At 36.4% G+C, this 23130-nt stretch overlaps 1 protein-coding gene across 2 annotated transcripts in view; it reads left to right on the top strand.

Annotated features, from left to right (window-relative positions):
* Positions 1-23130, top strand: part of PRKD1 (protein kinase D1) — a 116670-nt gene that overhangs the window by 710 nt on the left and 92830 nt on the right. The window lies entirely within an intron of this gene.

Below are 23130 nucleotides of genomic sequence, written 5' to 3'. Positions count from 1 at the left end.
TGTCAGCTGTGATGGCAGCGCGGCGCCCCGGGGCAGTTCACGCTATCCCGGCCTCTGCCGGGAAAGGAAAGTTTCCACTTTAAAAAAAAAAAAAAAAAAAGCAAAAAAAAAAAAGCAAACAGTAACAAGGAAAAACCAACCCCGAGGGCCCAGGATTCAAAGCGGCGCGCGGCGCTCCGCACGCCTTTCCTTGTGCCGGGCAGCCCGGCAGGGCCGCCGGACGGTGCGGGGCCGTGCGGGCGGGCGCTGCGCCGGGGACAGGCTGCGCGGTGGCGCTGGGGACCGGCCCCGGCAGCTGGCAGGTGGCCGCGGCACGGAGGGGACTGAGCCAGCCCTGCCTGCGGGCGGCGGTGGCCACCGGGCCAGCGGGCGCGGGGGCGCGCTGCCCGCGGGGGTGGCACTCGCTCACTGCGGGGCTGGCACTCACCGCAAGCCCTCCGGAGCGGCATCGTCGCCAGGCGCAGCTCACCTGCGCTTCCCTAAAATTCGCGCCATGCGCTGAAATCCACCGGGCTTCTGCCTGAGCCACCGCTGCCTTTGCCTTGTCTGATTTCTCTGTTTTAACAATCGTGTTGTAGAATAAAGTTTTACTTTATCCGTGTTTGTTGTGTGAAAAGCCCAGATAAAAGTATCATAGTGATTGCAAAGGAGAAAAAAGCAAGCCTAAATATTCGGGATGACTATAATGGAAAATAATTGTCTTCCTCTTCCCCCTTGTTTTTACTGAGGTAAAGTAATTTCAGGCAGGGATTATTTATTTATTAAAAAAAAAAATAGCTTTGTCTCTTGATAAATCATCAGCCTGAACTTCACTGAACAGTGGAACTTCTTTTTTGTTGAAGAGCAACTAATGAAGTGTTTTCAGAAAAGTATAAAACATGCATCCTTGTTTCTAAGTATTGCATTCTCCATAGTTTAAGAAATGGCTACCTGCTTTTTTTGAATTAAATTTTGGATAAAACTGTATCCCTTCATGTTACCATATTTTTTTTTAAAGCTAGGCCAACACTTGTCACTTGGTCACATATGTGTCTGAAACACCTTAAATACTTTTCATGTTTCTCCATTCAGAAGTTATTGTGCTAGCAATAATGGAAAAGCTAAGATTGTTGTATTTATTTCTTCTATTTACTGTTCTTGAGTAGTTTATTAATTAATGGGCTTACTGTAAGTTTGATTTTAAACCTCATTTCCTAACAATGTACCATTGTGTAAAGAAAACTAAACATGCTGGCCTGTGCTGAAACAGTCAAACTTACTTGAGTGAGTACTGACATAAAAATTTTGAACATTGGTTTGTTGCAGTTTCTTAATTGCATAAAAGAGAGCATCATGTAGCTGCTTCTCTGCAGGGCACACTTGAATGAGGAACTTTCTTATACTCGCAGTTTCTCAGAGCTGAGATATCTGCTTTCCCAAGGCTGTCAAGAGGGAAGTGGCTCAAAGAAAGGGAAAACTGGAAGAAATATAGGCTTTGGTTTGTTTGTTTTTATTTTCTTGTTAAATGGTGGCCTCTACCTCCCCCACCCTGCAGAGCAATTTGTATGTTGTTTAGTCCTTAGAGCCTCCATTTTTAGCTTAAGGCTGCAATTGTGTCTATATACATGATTTTACTTGCATGCATTGTTTCACTAAACCTGATGGGATTGTTTGCGTATTCAAAGTTACTTGGCATACTGGCAGAGACTTTTAAAAAAATTATGGGCTATCTAAAACTGTTACGAGGTAACTATTTGTGTGTTGTGGGTTCATGATTTTATCTTTTCCTGAAATGATTTGCAATGGTGTCTACTCTTGATTTTATAACAAAGATGTATTTGCTTATCACAGTCAAGCAGGAGACTATATTGTGCAGAATTTTATACTGAAATCTCATGCTATTTTTGAAGTTTCTCTGGGTGTGTAAAATAGTGATCAACCAGGTGACAATTTCCTTCCACACTTTCTGTTTGGTCTGGATTGTTGAAGCAGTATGTGAGGATGGGAAACCGTGGTTTTGTTTTTCTCAATGGTTGTTATTTAGACTGCTAAAATCAACACTGTGTCTGTGGTGTGCTGTTAAATATTTAAGCAGTTGTCTTGTACACAGCTTTATTTTTAGGATTGTGCTGACTTTTCTTCAGTATCAAGAGTCAGATGATCTGTTTATAGGGAACCTCTTCCACGGTAGTGTGGGCATACCTGATTTGAGATGATTATGACCCTTACTCTGCGCAGGTTTACACACCCACTTAATTTACTTCTGTTCAAAATTTATGTTAAGTTGAAATAATCTTCTCAAAGTGTGCAGAGTGGAGCATATGTAGGTGTGAGTAGGATGGTAATGCAGTGTGTGTATGTATATAGATATATTTGTGTGTATATGTGTATAGACCCTCCCTATTTCTATATCTTTATATGGTGGTTTTGTATATAAACAATATACATGTGGGTTCACATGTATAAAACTTAATGCTATGTGTAATTGAGGAGTTTATATTTCCTTATAAACATGTATTTGCGTTTACTTACATTAGAGTACTTTAACTTTTGCACTTCTGATGCTGTTTAGGTTTTTAATTTTGGTAGAGAGTATAATTATATTGATGATCTAATGTACTTGATGTGAAAAATGGAATGAGCGCAGTGTGGCTTTTTCTCTATTTTACATGAGAGACATTCTTACAGAAATGTTATCTTGAGGTAACTATAAAGGCACTTTCTTTACAAATCTGAAGATTAAATGGTACATACTGATTTATGGCATAAATTCAAGCATGTTTAAATCTGTTAAGAACTATTCTGAAGACAACAAAATCTGATTCTTTTGAGTTTGTGTGTTTTGTTTGCCTAGCTGCTTACAGTGACATGAAAAACGAGAGTTGTCAATGTGGGGTTATTTTTTCTTCAGTTAAAATGGATCTTTAGCATTTAAATGATGACATAGTTGACAAGAAATGAGGATCAACTTTAAAATATGTGCCAGTGTTTGACTTCTAGGCTGACTCCCCCACCAGAACAGTGGGAGAATATTGTAAAACATGATCTTTGTTTTCTGAAGATAAATAGTGCAAATTATTGCCCTTTTTGAGTTAGCTGCAACAATAAAACCACTTTTCCAGGACAAAAGTGTAATCCAGAGCGCACTTTAATTATATGGAATGACCATGTTACCAAAGAATTTTTATACTAAAAAGACAATGAAAGTAATCTTTATACAACTTTTTAATACAAAGTCATGGAAGTTTACTTCAAACGGGATATTATTATTTGTATTTTGTATTTATTGAAATTCTTTGTCATTGCTATAGCTCACATATGATGAGTTGGGATACTGTAGTGATGTTGCAGAAACTTTGAGTTTTCAAGTAAATACATAAGGCAGTGTTCTTTGATTTGAGAATGCAGATTTTATAAAATAGCTCTTAGGTCAGCCTTTAAGATCATATGCTGACTAGGCCTTCAGCACTTGAAGACTTAGAAGTTGTGCTGAATACAAAATCATAAATACAGGGAAAAAATTGATCAGAAACAGAGGAAATAAGATTTGAGCTGCATAGGCTGTGTAGTTCAGACTGATTTATAAAAGTAGTATTGTAGATGATTCAGTGGTTTGAATAATTCCGAAATTTTACAGTAGGGAAAGAAAGTAATGAAAGGAGAGGCCTTTTTGGGAAAGGGAAAGGACAGAAAGAAAAGTACTTGGTTCAAGTAGCATACTGCAACTAGAAAACTGCCCAGATTCACCTTTATGTGAGGTTATCTGGTGTTAAATTAGGAGAATTGCTACAAATCTAATCAAGAGCTGTTTTAAGAGTATTCCTGATAATTAAACCAAACACGTTCAGGAACAGGTATGCATCCACTTTTGCTTCTAATTATAAGTCATTGTAACTCTTGTCATTATAAGGAAAATCTAACTTATTCTTAAATAAACTCAGTTTTGTTTTCTCAGGCTGGAATCTCTTGTGGTTTGAGCAAAGAAAGGAGAAAACCTTTTCCAATGGGTGATGTGAAAATATATTTATCTTTTTCTACAATGTTTTTAAGCAGTCATGGAAAACATATGGGGTTTGTTTATATGAATGATGGGGGTTTTGTTGGCTTGTGGGTGGTTTTTGTTTGGGTGGGTTTTTTTGTTTGTTTGCCCCCCTGCCAAACCTACACATCCTCCTAAAATAATTAAGAGTCTGGTGGTAATGAAATCAATTCCTTTAGAGTCAGATAGGGACTCAGTGTACATGAGGTACTATAGAGATTTTGAGCTTCAGGATAAAGGGAAAAACTGTCAGGTTTTTGCCATGCTGACCAAGAGTCACATATCTACATACAAATGTAAACATTTAATGTATTCGCAACGCTCTTGTCTGTAGTCACAGTCTTTATATGTTCCAGAAACGTTTTTACAAATGTGATGTTTATTTCTGATAGTTAAATTCTCATTGTGTCTTTTACTGGTGTGCACTGGTAACAAAGTGTTAATTTTTTTTTATACATGAAGTGAGTTTTTCTCAGCACCAAATGCTTTCCTCTGTCTGTGTTGTGGAAGTACCTAGTTGTTAAATTGAATTTTAGAAATGCAAGGTGCCTTGTTATCATCCACATAAAAATTTTCCAAACTCAAGGGAGAGTTTTGATGTTTAATCTTTTATTGACTTCACATTTATTGTTCTCCGCCCTGGAAACTGTAAGTTACTGTGTGTAACATTAGTTTGTGGCTTAATTAAAGTTACTTCTGGACCATATCTGAGAAGACACTAGTAAAATATAAATTCAGTGAACGGGAGTCAGTCTGAATTAGTTTAAAGAAAGTAGAGTTTTTAAGAAATGTTTACTCTGTTATGAAATCTGTCATGCATACAGATAAAGAAAATGGGTCTAATACCACAAACCTGTGTAGAGCATTTGAGAATTTCCTAGCTAATGATTGAAGACTATTGAATGTATTGTCATAGAATAAAAAATTAGATGGAGCTCTAGATAGAGGACAGGCTTGTAACCAAAGCACTTCACATCTTGATGTTTAAATGAATTACAAAAGGAATGTGTTGATCTTGTGTTATTTCCACTGATGATTTCCCTAGGAAATACATAATTTCCATAATCATTTAAGGAAAGTAGAAGATGAATAGGCATATGAAATACTTTTCTCACTGCTGATGAGATTCACCTCTGTTGCCAGAGAAAGGATGGAATTTAATGAATGAAGTTGCAACGTTTCCCAGACAGAGGTGCCATGTGGAAATAGTATGGCATGTGATCAGTGAATTTGAAATATCCGAGGTCTGACTGTCTATCCCATAGAAGACTTACTGAGTGTAAACCACATGATGACCTGAGAATGCACAGAAAGCTCAGTGTGTCCTGAGAGTGTGGTGGGTTTGTGCTTGTATGTAGGTGATCCCTGCTGCGGATTGTGTGAAACACCCTGCTATGTGTCAAATCCCTGTAGGGATTTGTGCAGACTTTGACCATAGGTGTTTTCCTCTGACTTTCAGAAATCTCTCACAAACATCTGAAACTAATTTGTTCCTCTTACCTAGATTTTCTTTTCCCTGCTCTGTGTCTGGAGAAATCTGCCTGTATGTATATGTTTATACTGTGATTACTTGCAAGGAAACAAACACGCGTAGTAAAGGCTGCATAGTCTCACTTTTGGTTTCTTATTTTTACTGTATTTTGTATATGAAACTCTTTCAGTTAAAAACTTCTGCCAAATGTGTGTTTGTTTTTTTTAGTGATTATGCTAGCAATTATTTTTAAGATACAAAAATGTAGAATTAAAAATTACTATAGAGACAAGTCTCGGTCTCAGTTTACTCAGTGCGTATCTCAATCTGTGATAAACACGTCTTGTTTGTAGATTTTTTTAAAATTACAGTTGTGTAGGTCATCTCTGTCTTCTTGACTGGTTGGCATCAGACCTGTTTGTGTTGATGTTATGTAATATGGTTGCACTTACATAGTTGCAATCAAGTATATAATTAAAATATCTCCTTCAAGTGTTTATCTGAAGTGTAGGTGAACTTCCCTCTAAAATACTTGATTAATCTTCCCTGTAGAACAGTGTGGCTGTATATATAGTATGTCTTTAGTCAGTGCTAGCAGTTGACTTGTATGTCTCGCTGCTTGGAGGAGGACTTCCCTTTCTTCTGGTGCTACTACATACCTTTTGCATACTGTCAAATTGTCATTTGTAAAGGCTTCCTTATGGTGTGTTCTGGTAAAATCATAGAATGAATAGTGCTTGGAAGGCACCTTAATAATCACAAAATTACAGAAATTTCATGCAAAATTACAAATGTAATTTTTAAATGTAAAAAATGTACAAAATTACAGTTCTGTTGCTCAGAGATGGTCTCTGGGCTTCAAGTGTACATTGGCAGCTCATTTTGAGCTTTTTGGTCCACAAACATCCTGAAGTCTTTCTGCCCAGGGCTAGTCTTGCTCCCTTCTTCATCCAGGCTGTACTTGTGCTGGGATTGCATTGACCCAGGTGCAGGGCCTTGCACTTGGCCTTATTGGCCAAACTTCCTGAGGTTTGCAGAAGCCCCCATTTCAAGCCTGTCAGGGACCCTCTGGATGGCATCCCTTCCCTGCAGGTTGTCAGCTGCACCACATAGCTTGGTGTCACACCTTGCTGAGGGTGCTCTCAGTCCCCTTGTCCATGTCACAGACAATGTTCAAAATGCCCATCTCAGTACCAGCCCTGAGGAACATCCACCCCTCACTGCTTTCTGCTGGATATTGAGCTAGTCACTGCAACTCTGAGTGCTACCATCCAGCCAAATTTTGTCTACTGAGAGGTCCATCCATTAAATCCACATCTCTCCACCATACAGAGGAGGATGTCATGCAGGACAGCGTCAAACTGCTTTGCAAAGTCCATGTATATAATGTCCTCTGCTCTTCCCTCATCCTCTGCTGCTCTAACTCCATGGCAGAAGGCCACCAGATTTCTCAGGTATGATTTGCCTTTAGCAAATCCTTGTTAGCTATCACCAATAACCTTATTATTTTCCATGTGCCTTAACATAGTGTACAAGAGGAGCTGCTCCATGATTTTGCCAGGCACTGAGATGAGAAAATAATTGTTTCATTTTTCTGTATCAGACTTGAGTGTCACTTTTGCAGGATTGATTGTGGGGGTTCTGCTAGAAAGGCTACCTAAATTTTGTTATCGTGTCTCGCTACAAAAGAACCTGCTCTGCTCTGACATCCCTTTTGTTTACATTTTCCTGGCTTTGGTATGAATGTCCAGGATTTTGCAGACCAAAACATATTTTCACAGATTTTCAACTTTTGGTACTGCTAAAGGAGCTCTTGCTTTTTGAGACTTTTCTTTCTTTTTAAATCTTTCTATCTGGGAAATGGTTTAAAATGATGGCAGACTTGTTTTCATTCAAAAACCATGTTTATGATTAAAATAAATTGTGCATATCAGCTTTTGATCTTTCAAAGTAGAAAATATTGACATATGCACTTCAAGTCAACTACTTCATGTAGCAGATTTTTGCTTTCTAAATGCTCTTTTAATTTTATCTGCTGAAATAACATGGAAGGGTAGTGTAGTGTACCACACTATGTTGAGATAATACTGTGGATAGATATATTGCAGTGATTTATGCTTAGACATAAAGTTAGGCATAAATTCCAGTGTATATCTCTTTAGTCTACTTTTTCTTCCTCCACCTATTTGTGGCTTCCTTTTTCTTGTTCCTTGTATGTGTTTTCTTCTTCAGCTGAGGAAAACTTGACAGTCAAGAGGTAAGCTTTCACTTCTCCAGCTATATACAATGTCTGTGTTGGTGTTGCCATTGTATCGCTTACATGGCCTGTTGTCTTCTGTAGTCAGAACCACATCAGAAACAGTATTATGACATTCAAGGTAGAACATAGGTAATTATTTTGATAAAAATTTATCATTTTTATTTTTATTTTTTTTAAATTAAGAAATATGAATGTACATCATCTAATCTGGTTCTTGGCTGCTTCCTAAGAGAAGAGACATTATGAGACTTTTGTTACTGGTGGGCATAAAAAGGTCTTCCCAACGTGACTTTAGGCACAAGGTGTATACAGAGAGAAGAGAAGCTGCAAACTATGACCACAGTTGCCAGCTCTAAACCTCTAAGTTGTACATTTTAGAAGAGCTGTCTCTGAACATGTCCTGTGTAGTCTGAAAGCGTGTTCTATTTCTTCTTCAAATTATTTTTTAAAAAGTCAACCTTGAGAAATTATTTTTTCTCAAGTGTTAGAAATATTTTTTGTCAACATCTTCTCAGATGAAAAAGCACAGGCAAGACACAGCGGGGTTTGGGAGAAACATTCTGGCTATGAGGCAATTTGCCTGAAAGATGCTTGTCCTTAAAAATGTCAGCTTACCTATTGCCTGATCTTTCCTCCTGAGAAATCCCTTTACATAAAAATAGAAATTATTTATGTATGTGGGCTCTAGTCAAGCATACTCTGCTCTCCCTCTTGGAAGCACTGTATGCCCTTATGTAATTTATGGGTGCTAGGCTAGGGAGTGTATTCAGAAACATTTCTGAAAGGCCCATAGAACCTTGGGCCACAACGAGTTAAACATCTTCAATAGTGTTATTAATCCATGGTGTGAGGGTCTGTGCCATGAAGGAAACCTTGCTGATGACAGTATGACTTGATGTTTTCAGTTTAGCTGTAATAATTTTCCCATTTTGCTCTGAAATTCAGCCCCTTCTGCATCAGCTTTTAAGGGCTGTGTTACAGGTTTGCTGTCTGTTTATGTGGTAGGACTCTAGGTGTGCTGACCATTCTGTCTAATGTTGTAAGTGCTGGTCTTACCTCTCTGAGGGTTACATGTTGCCACCCAAAGTCAAATACATCTAGGAAAATGTGAAAATGGCATACCAGAATAATAAAAAAAAAGTTGAGTGAAAATTGAAACAATCTGGTCAAAGTCTGTGTGGCTTGTGTAGGGATGGAGGGAAGTAAGTTAGGGGAAAAGATCTTTTGATTTTAGACTGTGATTTCCTGATTTTTGGAGGAAAATTAGACCTTGTTTTCTGTATGTTATTCTTCTAATGTAACAGAATGTCTGCAGACCATTTTGTCACAAGGCAAATGATCATAGCAGCAAGAGTCCAGGTAACTATAACATATTGTCAGGCAGAAAATATAGGAAAATCAAATAGTTCAGGAAATAAAAATATTTGTCCTCTACATCTAGAAATATCTCTCTAGTATATCTTTATGTTTATGATAATGTATCATGCCATGTGGGCTTGACCCAGGGATTGACATGTTTTTCAAACCTTACAAAGAAATGCCGGTGTCCTGACTTTCAGTTCTTAAACAATCATCCAATGTAAACCTCCTCTTTCTTCTTTCATTTGACTACTTTTATTTAGGAACTCTCACAAAACTGGAGAGGTTTTGAACTGTATTCTGGTGCTAAATTGGTTCTTGATGTGAATCTTAAGAAGAGTTTACAAAGCTGATGGAGCTAAACTCTTCCAGCTGGTGACAGAGGCTGAAACCAAGAACTGAGAGTTATGGTTTGAAAGAGATTCAGATTGGACATTAAAGCTCTTTGATAGGAGAGTAGTGCAGTATTGCAACAGGTACCCAGAGAGAGAGTAGAGACTTCCTCCTTTGTTTTTGCACTTGGGTAAACAAAACCTTGTGCTGGTGATAGTTCAGCTATAAGAGAGAAGTTAGACTAGATAACTTTCAGAGGTTCTGATGTTTCTATGTTTTTCAGAGTATGTAGTGAATCTTTGTTTATATTTGTCCATTTGTTACATTAATGCCTAACAGATATTAGTTGGCCTGCAGTATATTATAGCCTCAGTATATATTGCTATATTTTTTATGTACAGGGGAGAAGTCCCTCCCTTCAGTACTTTGCAGTCAAGGTGTACTGGACAGCTGGTGATTACACCACATCTTGAACTGCATTGAATGATATCTCAGCATATAAACCCAGCAGTTTACTGGCAGTATCTTTGAAAAAAACTCCTATGAGGAATCTATCTTGGGTGGGTGGCAAAAGCACGGTAATCCCTTAGGGAAAATTGTTAGTAAAAATTGTTAATAAAAACCACACCAACAGATTAGACATAAAAAATAGAGGAATGTCCTGCTGAGTTACCTATTGTTATGGAGTGGTGATGGGTTGGTCTGTGCAGATTTAAGGAAGGATTGATACAATTAAGTAACACACCCATCTCCTGCAAAATTTGTTTCAAATGGAACAATATGCGACTTTTCAAGGAAGGAAGATGATGCACTGCTTGAGAAGTGAGCTGATGAGTACATGTTTATTTTTCTGTCTTTGCAGGGAGGACATGTACATGTTAGAGATGTTTTGCAGGGCAAAAGATGCATTATTTAGAGCTCACCTTGCTGTTAGGGCTTAGCAGGAAGACCAAAGTAACAGCCGAGCTAAGATTGATGTTGTACTGCTTCTTGTTTTAACTCCTCTTTCACCTGTGCTCATTTTTTCCTGTGCTTCTTAACAGGCTCTTATTGACTGATGGCATTATGTAATTTGGGCATCTAAAGTTAATATCATGGACTGGTAGACAGTTGAGTAAACGAAGGACAGCAGACCAAACTAAAATTTGGCTGCTGATTTTTCAACATATTTTAATATGTTCTTAAACTGTGCATTCACAGTTAGCACATATGTGCAATTGTATATTTAAATTGAAGAATGTTAGCACTATTTCATACTGCAGTCACATAATTTTGTTAAATACCTTGGTTTACCCAGATGTAAATGATTTATGTTGTTAAAAAAGGGGGAAAAAATTGTGTCAGTTTAAAAAAAGTTTAAAAAATATATTGAAACCGTGCCTTATGATAACTACATTTATAAATATTAATAACTCTTTCCTGTTAATCCAAGAATAATGCCATTTTTTGAGTCCAAAATTTGCATTCAGATTCTTATGAAATGATGATCAGCCAGCTCTGTGACAATTTGAAAATACATGAAGCTTTAAATTAGAATAATCTGTATTTTTATTCTTTCTCTGGATGTCAATGGGGGAATGGCAACAAATGACAGCTGAATTGAGTGGACACTATTGAAAAAATTAGATCTTGTTTTTTTCTGAGAATAAAGTTCCTTTTTATTCTTTTGTCCCTGCCTCCTCATGCCAAGGTTCTTTTTGCATATTTATCAAGTTCAGTTACATTTGATGAAAAACTAGTAAAAGCAAAGAAAACTTAGTTCTGTTTTTTTCACAAAGCCCAACACAGAGTTCTGGGTAGAACAAGGGGCCAAGTAACCTTGATGAAGGTAGGCTGCCTTGAACTTCAGGCTTTTAGTTTGGGGAGAATTCATATGGGATTCAAACATTTCCACAGGCTGAACCATAGGAAAAATTGTGTCAAAATTCACAAACTGTTGTGAGAGAAATACATTGTAAATCAAGCTTTATTATTACTGGGTTAAATGGATGCAAATCATTGGGCATCCTTGGATTTAATTTTGCCTTCTAATTTGCTTCAGCAGATAGCACTAAAGAAGCTTGTTAGTAGGTTCTCTAGTTACATGTAAATTCTTATATACTGGTAGAATGTTGATATGCTTTCCTAAATTAGTTGTTTATTATAAAGGCTTTTGATCACATCACTGTGCTGCTGTTGTACCCAGCACTGCATGTTTACTCAGCTTACAGGACTGGCTCTATGGGTAGTACAGTGATGTAAAGATGAAATATAACTTCTTGCAGGTTTAGCTAGCTTTTTTGAGCTTTCCTGTGATACCTGCAGTGTTTGAAACTTTAATTCTGAAATCAATTTAGACTGATTAGAGGTATAGAAAGAGAAGTTAATAAATGATATAGAAGTTCTATTAAAGATCTAAATTAGTGATCTGTTCTAGGCAATATTCTCAGTTTTTACTGTCTTACTCTGAGACTTCCCCCTTTTCCCCATCTACTCTGCAGTGTATTTGGTCTCTATGCTCTGCTTGCAAAGTTTGGGTTACTTGGGTTCTGTATGATATCAAGGATTTCTGAGTAGTGTTTAAGTCATTTACAGGGCTGCCAAGTGCAAATGAAGTTTGGTGCACTCAGCCCAAGAAGGCTTTGGGTAGCAATTTTGTGGAGAAAGGTGGATAAATGGCCATTGAAGATTTCCCTGATTAGGTGTTTTACTGTAAGTGAACAGTGTATTGGCAACTGTTGTACCTGCTTCTAGGTAATGATCAACTGATAATGTTTGTTAAATACAAAAAGAAACCGAAAAGCCTTTGAATGCATACATTGAAGTAAATTGTCTTGGTGAGGGAAGGAAGTTTTTTTATTCTTTTAGTTGAATTTTTGTTCAGGAAACAAAAGTGAAGCACTCTTTGTTCTTCTGTTCTTCCTGTAATATGTATATATCTGCTCTGTGTCTTTAGTTATGTGCCAGTTTGTAGAACAGCCAGGTAAGCGAGCTACTATTGCTACAAAAACCAATTTCAGCTAGAAGCTCTAGAAACAGGGGCATGGTTTGGAAGTGGTTATTTGTCTTAGTTGATATTTGTTTTCTTCTAACAGGGGAAAATAAAAAATATCTTCCACCACTTTACCTGTATTTATTTTCACATTGCTGTTTCCTTGTGTGCAGACTTGCTTATGTTGCACAAACACTGTTTGTCTTCCACCCTCTGCTTTCTGAAACTATATTGATGTGTCTCAGCTGTCTTTTCTTCTGCCAAATCCCTAACTAATGACAAAATGGTGCTTTAAATATTAATCAGACTGTTTCTGGGGGGGAATGAGAGAGTGATCTGCATGTAATCACTTCATCTAAAGAGAGGAAAAATAGTCAAACACATAAATTAAAAGTACATAAAAAACCTTAAGATTTAGAAGTCTGTACACTGCTGTATTTTGTTAAAAGTTCCTACAGCTCCTCAGTTTTATTTTTCAACCCATTTTTAAAATATGTTACTACAAGTGAATCAAATGTGACTCATAACTCTGAAGGCAGATTGGATGTAGTTCTGCTACAGTCTTCAAAAATGTCTTCAAATTCAAATACTGAATTTTGAAGTGTTTATAAAGCTGTGTAGCATCATGGTTTTCAAAGCAAAATGTTCTCGGTTTTTACTTCTCTTGGTCCTACTTAAAGTTTTGAAAATGAATTACATATTTTTGTTTCTTATCAGCAAGTACCAGCTTGCTACAGGTAGGATATAAATGACTAGTTTATCTTGTGTTATTTTTCCTACAGAATATATTCGGAATATATACGGAATACATGATGCAATTTTTTTCAAGTGTCGTAATGGCTATGCTGACCCTTTTTCTTAATAGAAATAATAATAAAAGAAGTCTCTTTCACTGTAACTGACCAAGAAAAGAGCCTGAAAGGGTTAAGAAAAGATGATGAATTTTATATTTTTCCACGTGTGTTTCCATTGCTTGGTTTTATATATGGATTTGAGTGAAGTTATGGGTTATCTGAAACAGTAGATTATCTTGTCTGTATTATGTGGAAATCAGTTGTATTTTCCCTGAAGAATGCCTCTACCTTACAGTTTTTTCGGTAAAATCTGGCAGAATTTTTTCCATACTGACAAAATTTGAAAATGTGCTAATTTTGCATGTGTTTTAAATGATATTTTGTGCAATCTCTCTAGAGGCCTTTTAAAAATAGATTTAATGTAATTAGGATGTATCAACAGAAATCCATCCATACATATGAAAGTTGTAATGTGATCCCTCCTCCCAAAATCCGAGAAAGTGAAAATCAGTTTAATGAACCTGAGGGCTACATGAAGACTTTTCAGTGACAACTTCTTATCAATCAGTAACATTCTCTATAGGAGCTATTAAGTAAACGGGATGGTTGTTGAACAATGCTTATTCAGGCAGCTTGACATCTACAGCCCAAAACTATCAAATCTGTCTCTCAGTATCCTAAGTGGTCTCCTTTTTCCTATTGGACAAGAATCAGAAAGGTGCAGCCTTGACTTCTGCTAAAATATTTAGGATGTCTCCAAGATAAATTAGACTTTGCAATAAGGTAACAGGTGCAGATATGTTGCATATGGTAAGGCATACTATATTTCACTTGTAAAGTGATTAAAGTTTTTTTGTATTTGTGAGGTTGTTTCTTAACAAAGGTTGGAAAATCCTGGTTGAAAGCAGCAAGCTGGAGTGATTTTCCAGAATCTTCTGATCTAAACCAATCAGCACATCTAAAAATGTGCAGAAAATTGCCATGCTTTAATAGGAAAAATTGGTTCATGTTTCAAATATATTGGGCACTTTGATGTAGCAGTAGAATACAAATTTAAAACCATTGGTCACATTATTTGTGCTTATAGTCATAAATCTGAGCAAAAACTAGATACTCGGAAGTTATCTTCAGTTTGAGCATTTTGTTTTTATGATGTTAGTATGCATGAATGCTTATGAAAAAGAGCATGCAGCTGAATGGGTGTGCTCTTGCTCATCATCTAAACCTAATTTGTTTGGTCTTTGTCTCATGAAATGTGTGACCTGCTTGGGATAATCGGGAAGCAGAATCTGTGTTGTCATGACGTGAGAAATCAGTTGAGTAAGCAATGACCAATGCAATTAGAATAGGTAACTTAATTTGAAAAGTGGGGAGCAAGATGAGAAAAAAATGGCTGGAAATGTGTTTATGTTTTGGGAATATTTATAACTGAGAGCAAGGGCAATTTTTTTTGAACCACAGAAACTATAAAAATACAGGTCCAGGTTAGATATGTAGCATTTTGGATTGTCTTTATGGAGAAGGGATTGTAGGAGAAGAATTCTGCAACAAAATTAAAGATTTGGTTTACCAAATTAGTTTAGTTCAAAAGATCTTTACAACTCAATCTGAGGAGCATAACTGAAGAGTAACAGTTATGTTTTTATTTCCAGCTTTTTGTTAAGAGGATGTAATTTATTCCCACAGACAAGCATAAATATTACATTTCATGCAATGTACAATGTAGAATTAAACTTGGAAATATTATGCTAAAAAACATACAAGGAAATGCTGTGCACAATTTTAGTCCAGAATGCATCTTGTGTTTTAATCTTGACTATGTTTTTCCAAGGAGAACAAATGTGATTTAAATTGACTTGGAAAGCGCTGCACTTTTACCTTGGTTAGAGTTCAAAGCTGTAAAACTTTACTGTGACTTGACTTTACATCTTAAGAATATAATTACTTTTAAAGCAAGACTTTTACTGAATATAAACATAGTAATGTTCTTAATGCTCTCTGTGGCTGCCACAGATTTTCTGTTTCTGTCAGGAAGAGGAGAGTCACCTGCATTCCTTCAAGTAAATTAAGCAGCAATAAAATAAATACTCGAGCCTGAATGGAAGTAGTCATTTTGATCCAATTCCAAAGCCTTGAGAAATAGTTGCCTGTGAACTTTTTAATTTGCCATACACTTCCAGTGTTAGGTTGTTTTGTGTTTGTTTTTCCATCCACTGTTTGCACATGCATGATTCTTGCATAGCTTCCTGATTGTCAGCCAGCACTTGAGGGCACTTGAGATTGTGTATCTACAAAAGGAATCTGTTTCCTGGGGAACCTGAAGTTTTTCTTCTTCTACTTCTAGAATTCGTTTTGTGAAAGCCCAACCATTCTTTCTGAGCTGTAGAAATACTGATACCACTTTTAGGAGACACAAAGTAACATGTGAGTGAGTTCTTACTAGTCAGTGCATGTGCTACTGTAGCTGCAAGAAACAACCCTTGGAAGAAACAAATTTTCAGAGCCGCTCATAATAGGATTTTTTGGAATGAAAACTAGGGAACAAAAACATAGTGGAATTTACTGACTGAAATAATGCATGAAGAAGTGTACCCATTTAAAAAAAAAAAAATATATATATATATTATTTTCTTTTTTTTTTTTTTAACTGAAGAATAAGATACTCTATAAAATGTACAAACTGAGATTGGCCTTTGAAAAAGTAGAAGACCAGTAGGGCAGAGTTGTAAAACTCTTAACATCTGGTTCTTTATGCAACCTCTGTGTCTGGAACCACTTACTTGCTATGTTCTAATTTACTTGCAGTAGTAGAGCAGGAAATCATGTTTGTACAGCTCACTGCACAAATACATTGAAGTAGTGAATATCTGGTAGGTTTAAAGCGATAGGTCCATGGTGGGTGTCTCACTGGTAAAGAAAGCTATTCCCCCCTTTTTTTTTTTTTTTTTTTTTTTTTGTAATGAAGAGAAGATGAGCAGAATTGTCTCTAGAAGAAGAGCAGTATCATGAACCTCAGTACTTAACTAAACCAAAACTTGAAACACACATAGAGGAATACACATGTGTGTAAGTTTTAGGACTGTGGCTCTGGGATTGAACTGGGACTGAATAATGAAGGAGGCCGACATGAAAACATAGAATCTTAGAACTAAAAGGTTAGAAGAGACCTTAAAGATCATCTTCTCCCACCCTGTCACCATGGGCAGGGCCACCTCCCACTAGACCAAGTTGTTCAAGACCTTATCCCTCTGTCCCTGAGCACTGCCAGGATTGGGGCATCCACAGCCTCCCTGGGCAACCTGTGTGTTGTCTAACCACCCTTGCAGTGAAAAAATGTCTTTCTAATATCACAATTAAGTTTCTGCTCTTTCAATATGTACCCATTGGTCCTTGGCCTACCACTGCGGTTCCTGATGATGAATCCCTCTCCAGCTTCCCTTGACATACTGAAAGGTTGCTGTGAGGTCTCCATGCAACCTTCTCTTTTCCAGTCTGATTTGTTGCAAAATTTGAATTGTATCTGGTGAATAAGGCAAAGGGGAAAAAAACTGGAATAAGAGAAGAGATAATGGCATAGTTTATAAAGTTGAGTGCCATTTGCTGTGCTTGTACTTATTCCCATACCTGATGCTAAATTGCTTTGTGGAGCAAGTCAAGTAACTTAACTAATGCTGCATTGTTGTTTTCTGCCTGTTCAGTCCATGAGATTTGGCTTGCTGAAGTGTCTTCTCAATTATCCTCCATCACCCTTCATCTCTATAAACATGTATATATTTATACATGAAAAGGTGTGTTCCCTTAGTGTTCACACTGTGGCTCTAACCACATCCCTTCCTTATATTTTGCGACACAGAGGGTGTGCAAACCTTCATTTCTAGGTTTACATTTGCTACATATAGTGGGAAGTACTTTGGTGAAAAATCAAACTGGGCACAAGCAGCTACTCTCAGCTTTCTCTTCCTTGGACTAAGTTCCTGACAATTCACGACCTAATCATATTTCTCATTTTGTGTGCCTGTTATCACAACAATATTTTTTAAAATGTTAATTCACTTTAGCAAAAAGTATCATACAAAAGTAATTGGGAAATTCTTTTTCAATTGTTATTTAAAAAGCTGATCAACGTCTTCAAATAAGTTGCTCCATGCAAACAGCAAAGGGAAAACAGACCAATTAATCCCAGACATGGATTGATGGAGGCATCACAAGTAATACAAGCGTAGTGACTCAGTGGTATGGTCCTGAAGAGCAGATGGAGTTTTCATAGACAGCCTTAATTTTGACACTTAATTTTAAAATGTCTCACTTTGCAAACGTAAACATCTTTTTGTGTATATGCAGGTGTATATACTGTTATACTGATTCAGAAGCATACAAAGGGGATGGAAGTTATTTGTACCAAAGTCCTTGTGCTTTATCACTAGATTTGAAAAAACGGAAAAGCTTCTTACAGTTTGTCAGTAGGCCTAATAATCCAGAGAAATATGTGTAATGTTTTTGTTTTCATCCTGCAGCTGGTTATACCATCACACTCAGTGATGAAATATTCTAAGTTTAGAAAATAACTGTAAATGCTTCACATTTAGAGAAATTCTGTGATAGTGTTGAAGTCAAATATTTTTTGCCAAACTGGTTTTGGGTAAGTAGTTCAGGTGATCAGACTTTGTTTCTCTTTTACTGGGTCATTTGTTGAACAGTACAGCGGAAGAAAATCAGTGCCAGAAAAAAGACTTTTTGATCAAGTCACATGGTTCTTATGAATTACACTATTTGTACATTAGTCAGATTCATACTCAGAAACAGTTCTAATTTGTACTTAGGTTCTCTAATGAAAGAATATATTGTATGCATTTGGTTTAAGAGCACTAGTATCTTAAATGAATGCATTTTATATAAATTTTCCCTCCGGTATATGGTAACGAATGCTAATGAGCAACATAGTAAATTGAATGCAGCCTCATAATCTTAGGTCAAGTCCATCCATCACTCATTCCAATGGCTTGGAACTGTATGGTGCAATTAAGTTCTAGGCAATCAGATGTGTCCTGATTAGCTGTCCCTTCTGCAAATCTGTGCAGGCCTTGGAAGTTTTTAATATGGATCCTCTGAACAAGTACTTTCTGTACTAGGAATAGGGTTTAAAAAATTGCCTGCCTCATGAAGGATGTTAAATATGGATGCTATTACTGACATTCTTCTACTTAAAACAGAACATCTGCAGTAGGAATTCTGTTTCCTTTCTCCTCAGTTGCCTTCACTTATATTTGCTTGAGGGAGGACCATACGAAATGGTTTGAAATGACCATCATATTTGTAGCTCTGGTGGTGAGCAATTAAAATGTTTCTTTTGGGGTTTTAAATTTAATGAAATGATACTTGGATTTTCTTCTGGTCTCCATGCTGCACCAATTTACCTTTCGGACAATAGTTTTGCAGTACATCAAAAATCTCATGGGTCAGACTAGCTGTATGTCTACGGCAGTACAATAGTCACCAGCAGTGGTAGTTAGGAGAAGCTCACTAAGGAGGTGTCTCATGCCTGGCCCCATGCTATGAGCTTATTTCTCGTGCAGCCTCCCAAGTCCCTAGCATTTAGAGGTTTTAGAGGGCATATCCATTTGTATTTCAGGGTCAGCTTTCGACCTGTGATCCATTTATTTGTGTAATGTTTGTTTTGATTCTGTTGATACTTCTGCTTCCACACTTTTTTAATATAAATTCCAGAAGATCCCTATATGAAATGTAAAAAAGAGAACTTAGAAATTTTCTGTGAGTGTTGTGTGCTCTCTGTGTAAGAAACCTGAGGCATTACTTGCTAGAGTTGTATTTCCAGTTGGGGGAAAGGGTTGTCAATACTTGTCAGATTGAACATTCTGAGAGCTGTATGAGTAAACCTTTTTCTCCCATTTTCTCGTATCTCATAATCCTCAGAAGTATTTTGCACTGTATTCTGAGAAAATACCAGAAGGTTTTGGAATTATGGGCCTGAATGGAGTGAATGATCAATGCAGCCAAATCAGTTGGTCTGGTATGTCACAGCTGTGCTTTGCACCCTGTTTTGTGAGTTCCTTGCAGGTCTTCAAGAGTCATGTGTACAGTTTTAGTGTGGGGAAAAGTGCAGTCATCCTCTGCTTTGTGATGGACATTACTGGTAGGGTATGAGGATAGTCGTATGTGTCTGAGGAGTAGATAAATCTGCTTAGGTGGATTTAGTAGGAGCTAGCTGGACAGTTAATGAAGCATGGTTAAATGATCTTAGCCACATTTAATGCTGTAACTGTCTTTTTAGCTCATCTCAATTGCAAAATAAAACATGTTGTTTAAGCCATAATGTAAGCACTCCTCATTCATTTATCCATCAGTCAAAATTCATCATGACTTGGGTTCTTTGGTCCTGAATTGAATATTGCAAGAATACCAGATCTTTCAGTGTTTTGGTTTTTTTTTTCCAAGAAACCTAGGAAACTCAATTCATGTGATGCCTCACTGTGATAATGGATATAGAAGCCTCCTGTGTATTTACTGTAATTGTTACTCTGAACAGATTATGAAAAGTCTCCTTACATTTTTGGAAAGGTGGAGGTGTCATACAGGAAAACAACTATTTCCAGTTTGATATTTGTCATGGCTTTTTTTTTTTTTCCTGAGATTTGTGTTCCTTTTATTTTGCATTTTTCTGGGCTGTAAATTAATGTTTCTTTAAATTTTGGAATTTCCTTATGCATCTCTATGGCATCTTAATTCAAAAAAAGATGAAGAAAGATATATAACTGAACATACACACTAGCAAACATGCTTGCTTTAAGATTGTGTTTATTAATGTAGGTAAAGAATAGAGAGTTATTGTTCAGGAAGAAAAGCTTCTGGACAGAACAATAATCTGCAGAATAATTTGTATCCTGATGTATTTCAAGTTTGTGTTATTTTTGCAACTCTGTTGATCTGCTGTCAAAAAAAGAGTGACTTGGACAATTACAGCTTTTTCAGATGAGGAAATGAGGGGAGTGTCTATGCTGCAGTAGTGTAGAGATTTGCCTTTTGAAGGCTAGTGAGGATATATGCCCTTCACAAGGTGGTAGGATGACTGTACACTCTAAGTGGTACTGGACAAGCTATCAAGATTTTTATGTGTTTTTCTTTCCCCTCATCTCCCAAAAAAGGCCACCAATTAATTTTTACTTCTGTCTTATCAGACTGAATACTCTGTGACATGTGCTATACAGTTATGGTTCCACAGCTGAAAAAGACAATCTGGTAGGTTGTTTTGGTTTTCAGCTGTTTGACTACTTGCTATGTATGTAAAAATGGTAAGTGGAAGTAGAACATATGAATTTTCATTATGCTGAAATAATACTGAAGTAAAAGCCCCTACTCAAACACTGTTTTTTAGGAAGAGAAAAAAAAAATTAATGATTTTACCCACTGATAGTGTGGTATTTGTATTTTCATGGTGTAGATTACAGTCTTTCTTTGTATATTTAATGTGGAATTAGTGTCATATGATGACTTTTCAGCTTTGGAATCACTACTTGCTTGAAAAATAATTGTTCCTGAGAAGTTTGGCTGTGTAGCAACAAAGTATTTCAATATGAAATTACTGTATCTCTTTTTTTTTTTTTTTGCTGTTGTACATTACTGAGATCAAAACATATACTATACTATTTTAGATTAAATCTCTTTAAAAATGTTTTGGTTTCCAATTTTTTTTCTCTTCTCTCCTTTGGTAAAGAATATTTATTTCACATACTGTGTTTTACGAAACTCCTTAGGAAATTTCCTTAACGGTCTTCTAAAGATTGCACTTAAACGAAGAAGGGAATGTACATACATTTGTTTTATGTGTGTCTGGCCAATGTGTTTCAAAGTGTGTCTAAAACCTGTAAAAATTTTAAAACATAAGCCTCTTCCCTAAGTCTTTGATCTCTCTGTTTTGACATACTGCTGTAGATAGAACTGACCTTACATATGGACTGTGATGTCAAATGTGGCATGAAAGTGCTGACATTAAGTTACTATTACTTTCAATATTTTGTCTCTGTTGTGAAAATTTTACTCTTTGACACTTTCATGTAGGTTGACAGAGTCATTACATCACTCTGTGCCTCGTATTTATTCATGTTTGGAAAGAACAATTATATTTCAGTCTTTCTTCAGTTGTGTACTTTGAGATCAATGGGCAAAGCTTACAGGAGCGTTGCTGGTGATAGTACTAGTAATTAGCTATTAAAAATTTTATTTCTATTCAAAATAGAATAATAAGATAATATAATGATAATATAATAAGAATAGGTGATTAATAAAGGGTGTAGAAACAACTAGTGCTATGAGGACTAAGTTAATAAGTGGAAAATGGGTATTTTGAAGAGGTGTATTTAATCATTCTTATAGGAATACAATTAATTTGTTTTGCTGCATATCAGGAAAAAAGTTACTTTGAATTTTAGCTCATATCACTTCTGCAATCATAAAAGGGGAAGACTGATGCTTTAGGCTTTACTATAAACAAATGACATTTCTGTTTAGATTTTGGAATGCTAACTTTGTGCTGCAGTGTCTCTTTTTGTCATAGGTCCTGTACTTGAGTCCTTGCATTCACACCTATTTCAGTGACGCACGTTTAGTGTTCATGTAAATTCAACTGGGAGCCAATGTCACCCTTTCTGCTTGTTTCACATGGTGTATTGCTAAGCAACCTGTATACAAACAACAGTCTTTGCTTTCATTTTATTTCTTTCCTGTCCCACTTCAGTCCCCCACTTCACTAAATGGTGACACAAGTTTGAAAGGTATGTATTAGCTTGTCAGGCAAAACAGTAGTTTTAGTTCATAGTCTGTGAAAAATGAGAGATGCAGTAAATAGTGAGGATTTTGGATGTTGGATGTGCTTCAGTTTCACTACTTAAATAACGATCTCATTCCCAGCAATTACTTTATTTTCCTTGCAATCACCTTTTTTTTTTTTTTTTTTCTCTTCTGGAAGCAATGACTCATTAGGATATTTTTACACATCCTCAGCCATATTCACAGAGGAAAATAGTTTTAGTTGTTCTCATGTACACACCTGTTATATTGTACCTGTACAATATATGTGTGGGTAAATGATAGATGTGTCTATTTTTATATTTTTGATATTGCTGAAGACATTTTATTGCACTGTCTGGCTTCCTGAAGTGTAAATGGTAGAACATGATACAAATGTGTGTGTGTGTTTATAAAGAGAGAGACAGGATTTCCTATTACTAGAGTTTATAGTGTATGACATTTTTACATTCATATATAGCAAATCAGATTCTGGTGAGAGAATTGAGGAGTGGAACCTCAATAGTCACCTGAATTGAAAAACAACTCATAGTCAACAGAGTTGAGAAAAAAAGAAGTAAAGGGCATGTTTTCTTGCCTGAGCTATCACTAGAGGAAAAACTCAGGAAGGAGATGTATTCAAAGATATTTTATTAATTTAATTTTTATTTTCTGGGAAATACCTTTATTTTTCAGTATTATTTTACTTGCATAGTGAGAAGAATGTCTGAGATTGCCCCCCACTGTGTGGACTTCCCTGCTTATGTTTTGCTAGGTTTTTATGTGGTGGTGTGTTCTGACTACCTTGACTTGTTTTTCCTGGTTTTCTAGAAGGAACAGTTTGTGAATTTCCAAATATGACCTACCATTGCTTGTACTGCTAGATTTGGACTAGGAACAGCTGAATATATTGTTTATTGATGGCTTGCTTTGTAACTATACTGGATTTTGAATCTGGTATTCAAAATCTGAACTGCTTTCTCAGATTTTGCCATTAAGATGATCATACAGAACTTAAGTCTTGTACATATTTGATATTATCATTTGCATGTAACATACAGCTGAAGGCGATCAGTAGTAAATTTATTTGATTTACTGTTCTACTTTTATTGGAAGACTGATGAT

Source organism: Pseudopodoces humilis, chromosome 7 (genome assembly GCF_049639895.1).
Source record: "Pseudopodoces humilis isolate 2021_Gansu_Grassland_sample_001 chromosome 7, ASM4963989v1, whole genome shotgun sequence".
Classification (NCBI taxonomy): Eukaryota; Metazoa; Chordata; class Aves; order Passeriformes; family Paridae; genus Pseudopodoces; species Pseudopodoces humilis.
The sequence above is the reverse complement of the archived record's forward strand: the minus strand, read 5'-3'. Positions and strand labels throughout refer to the sequence as shown.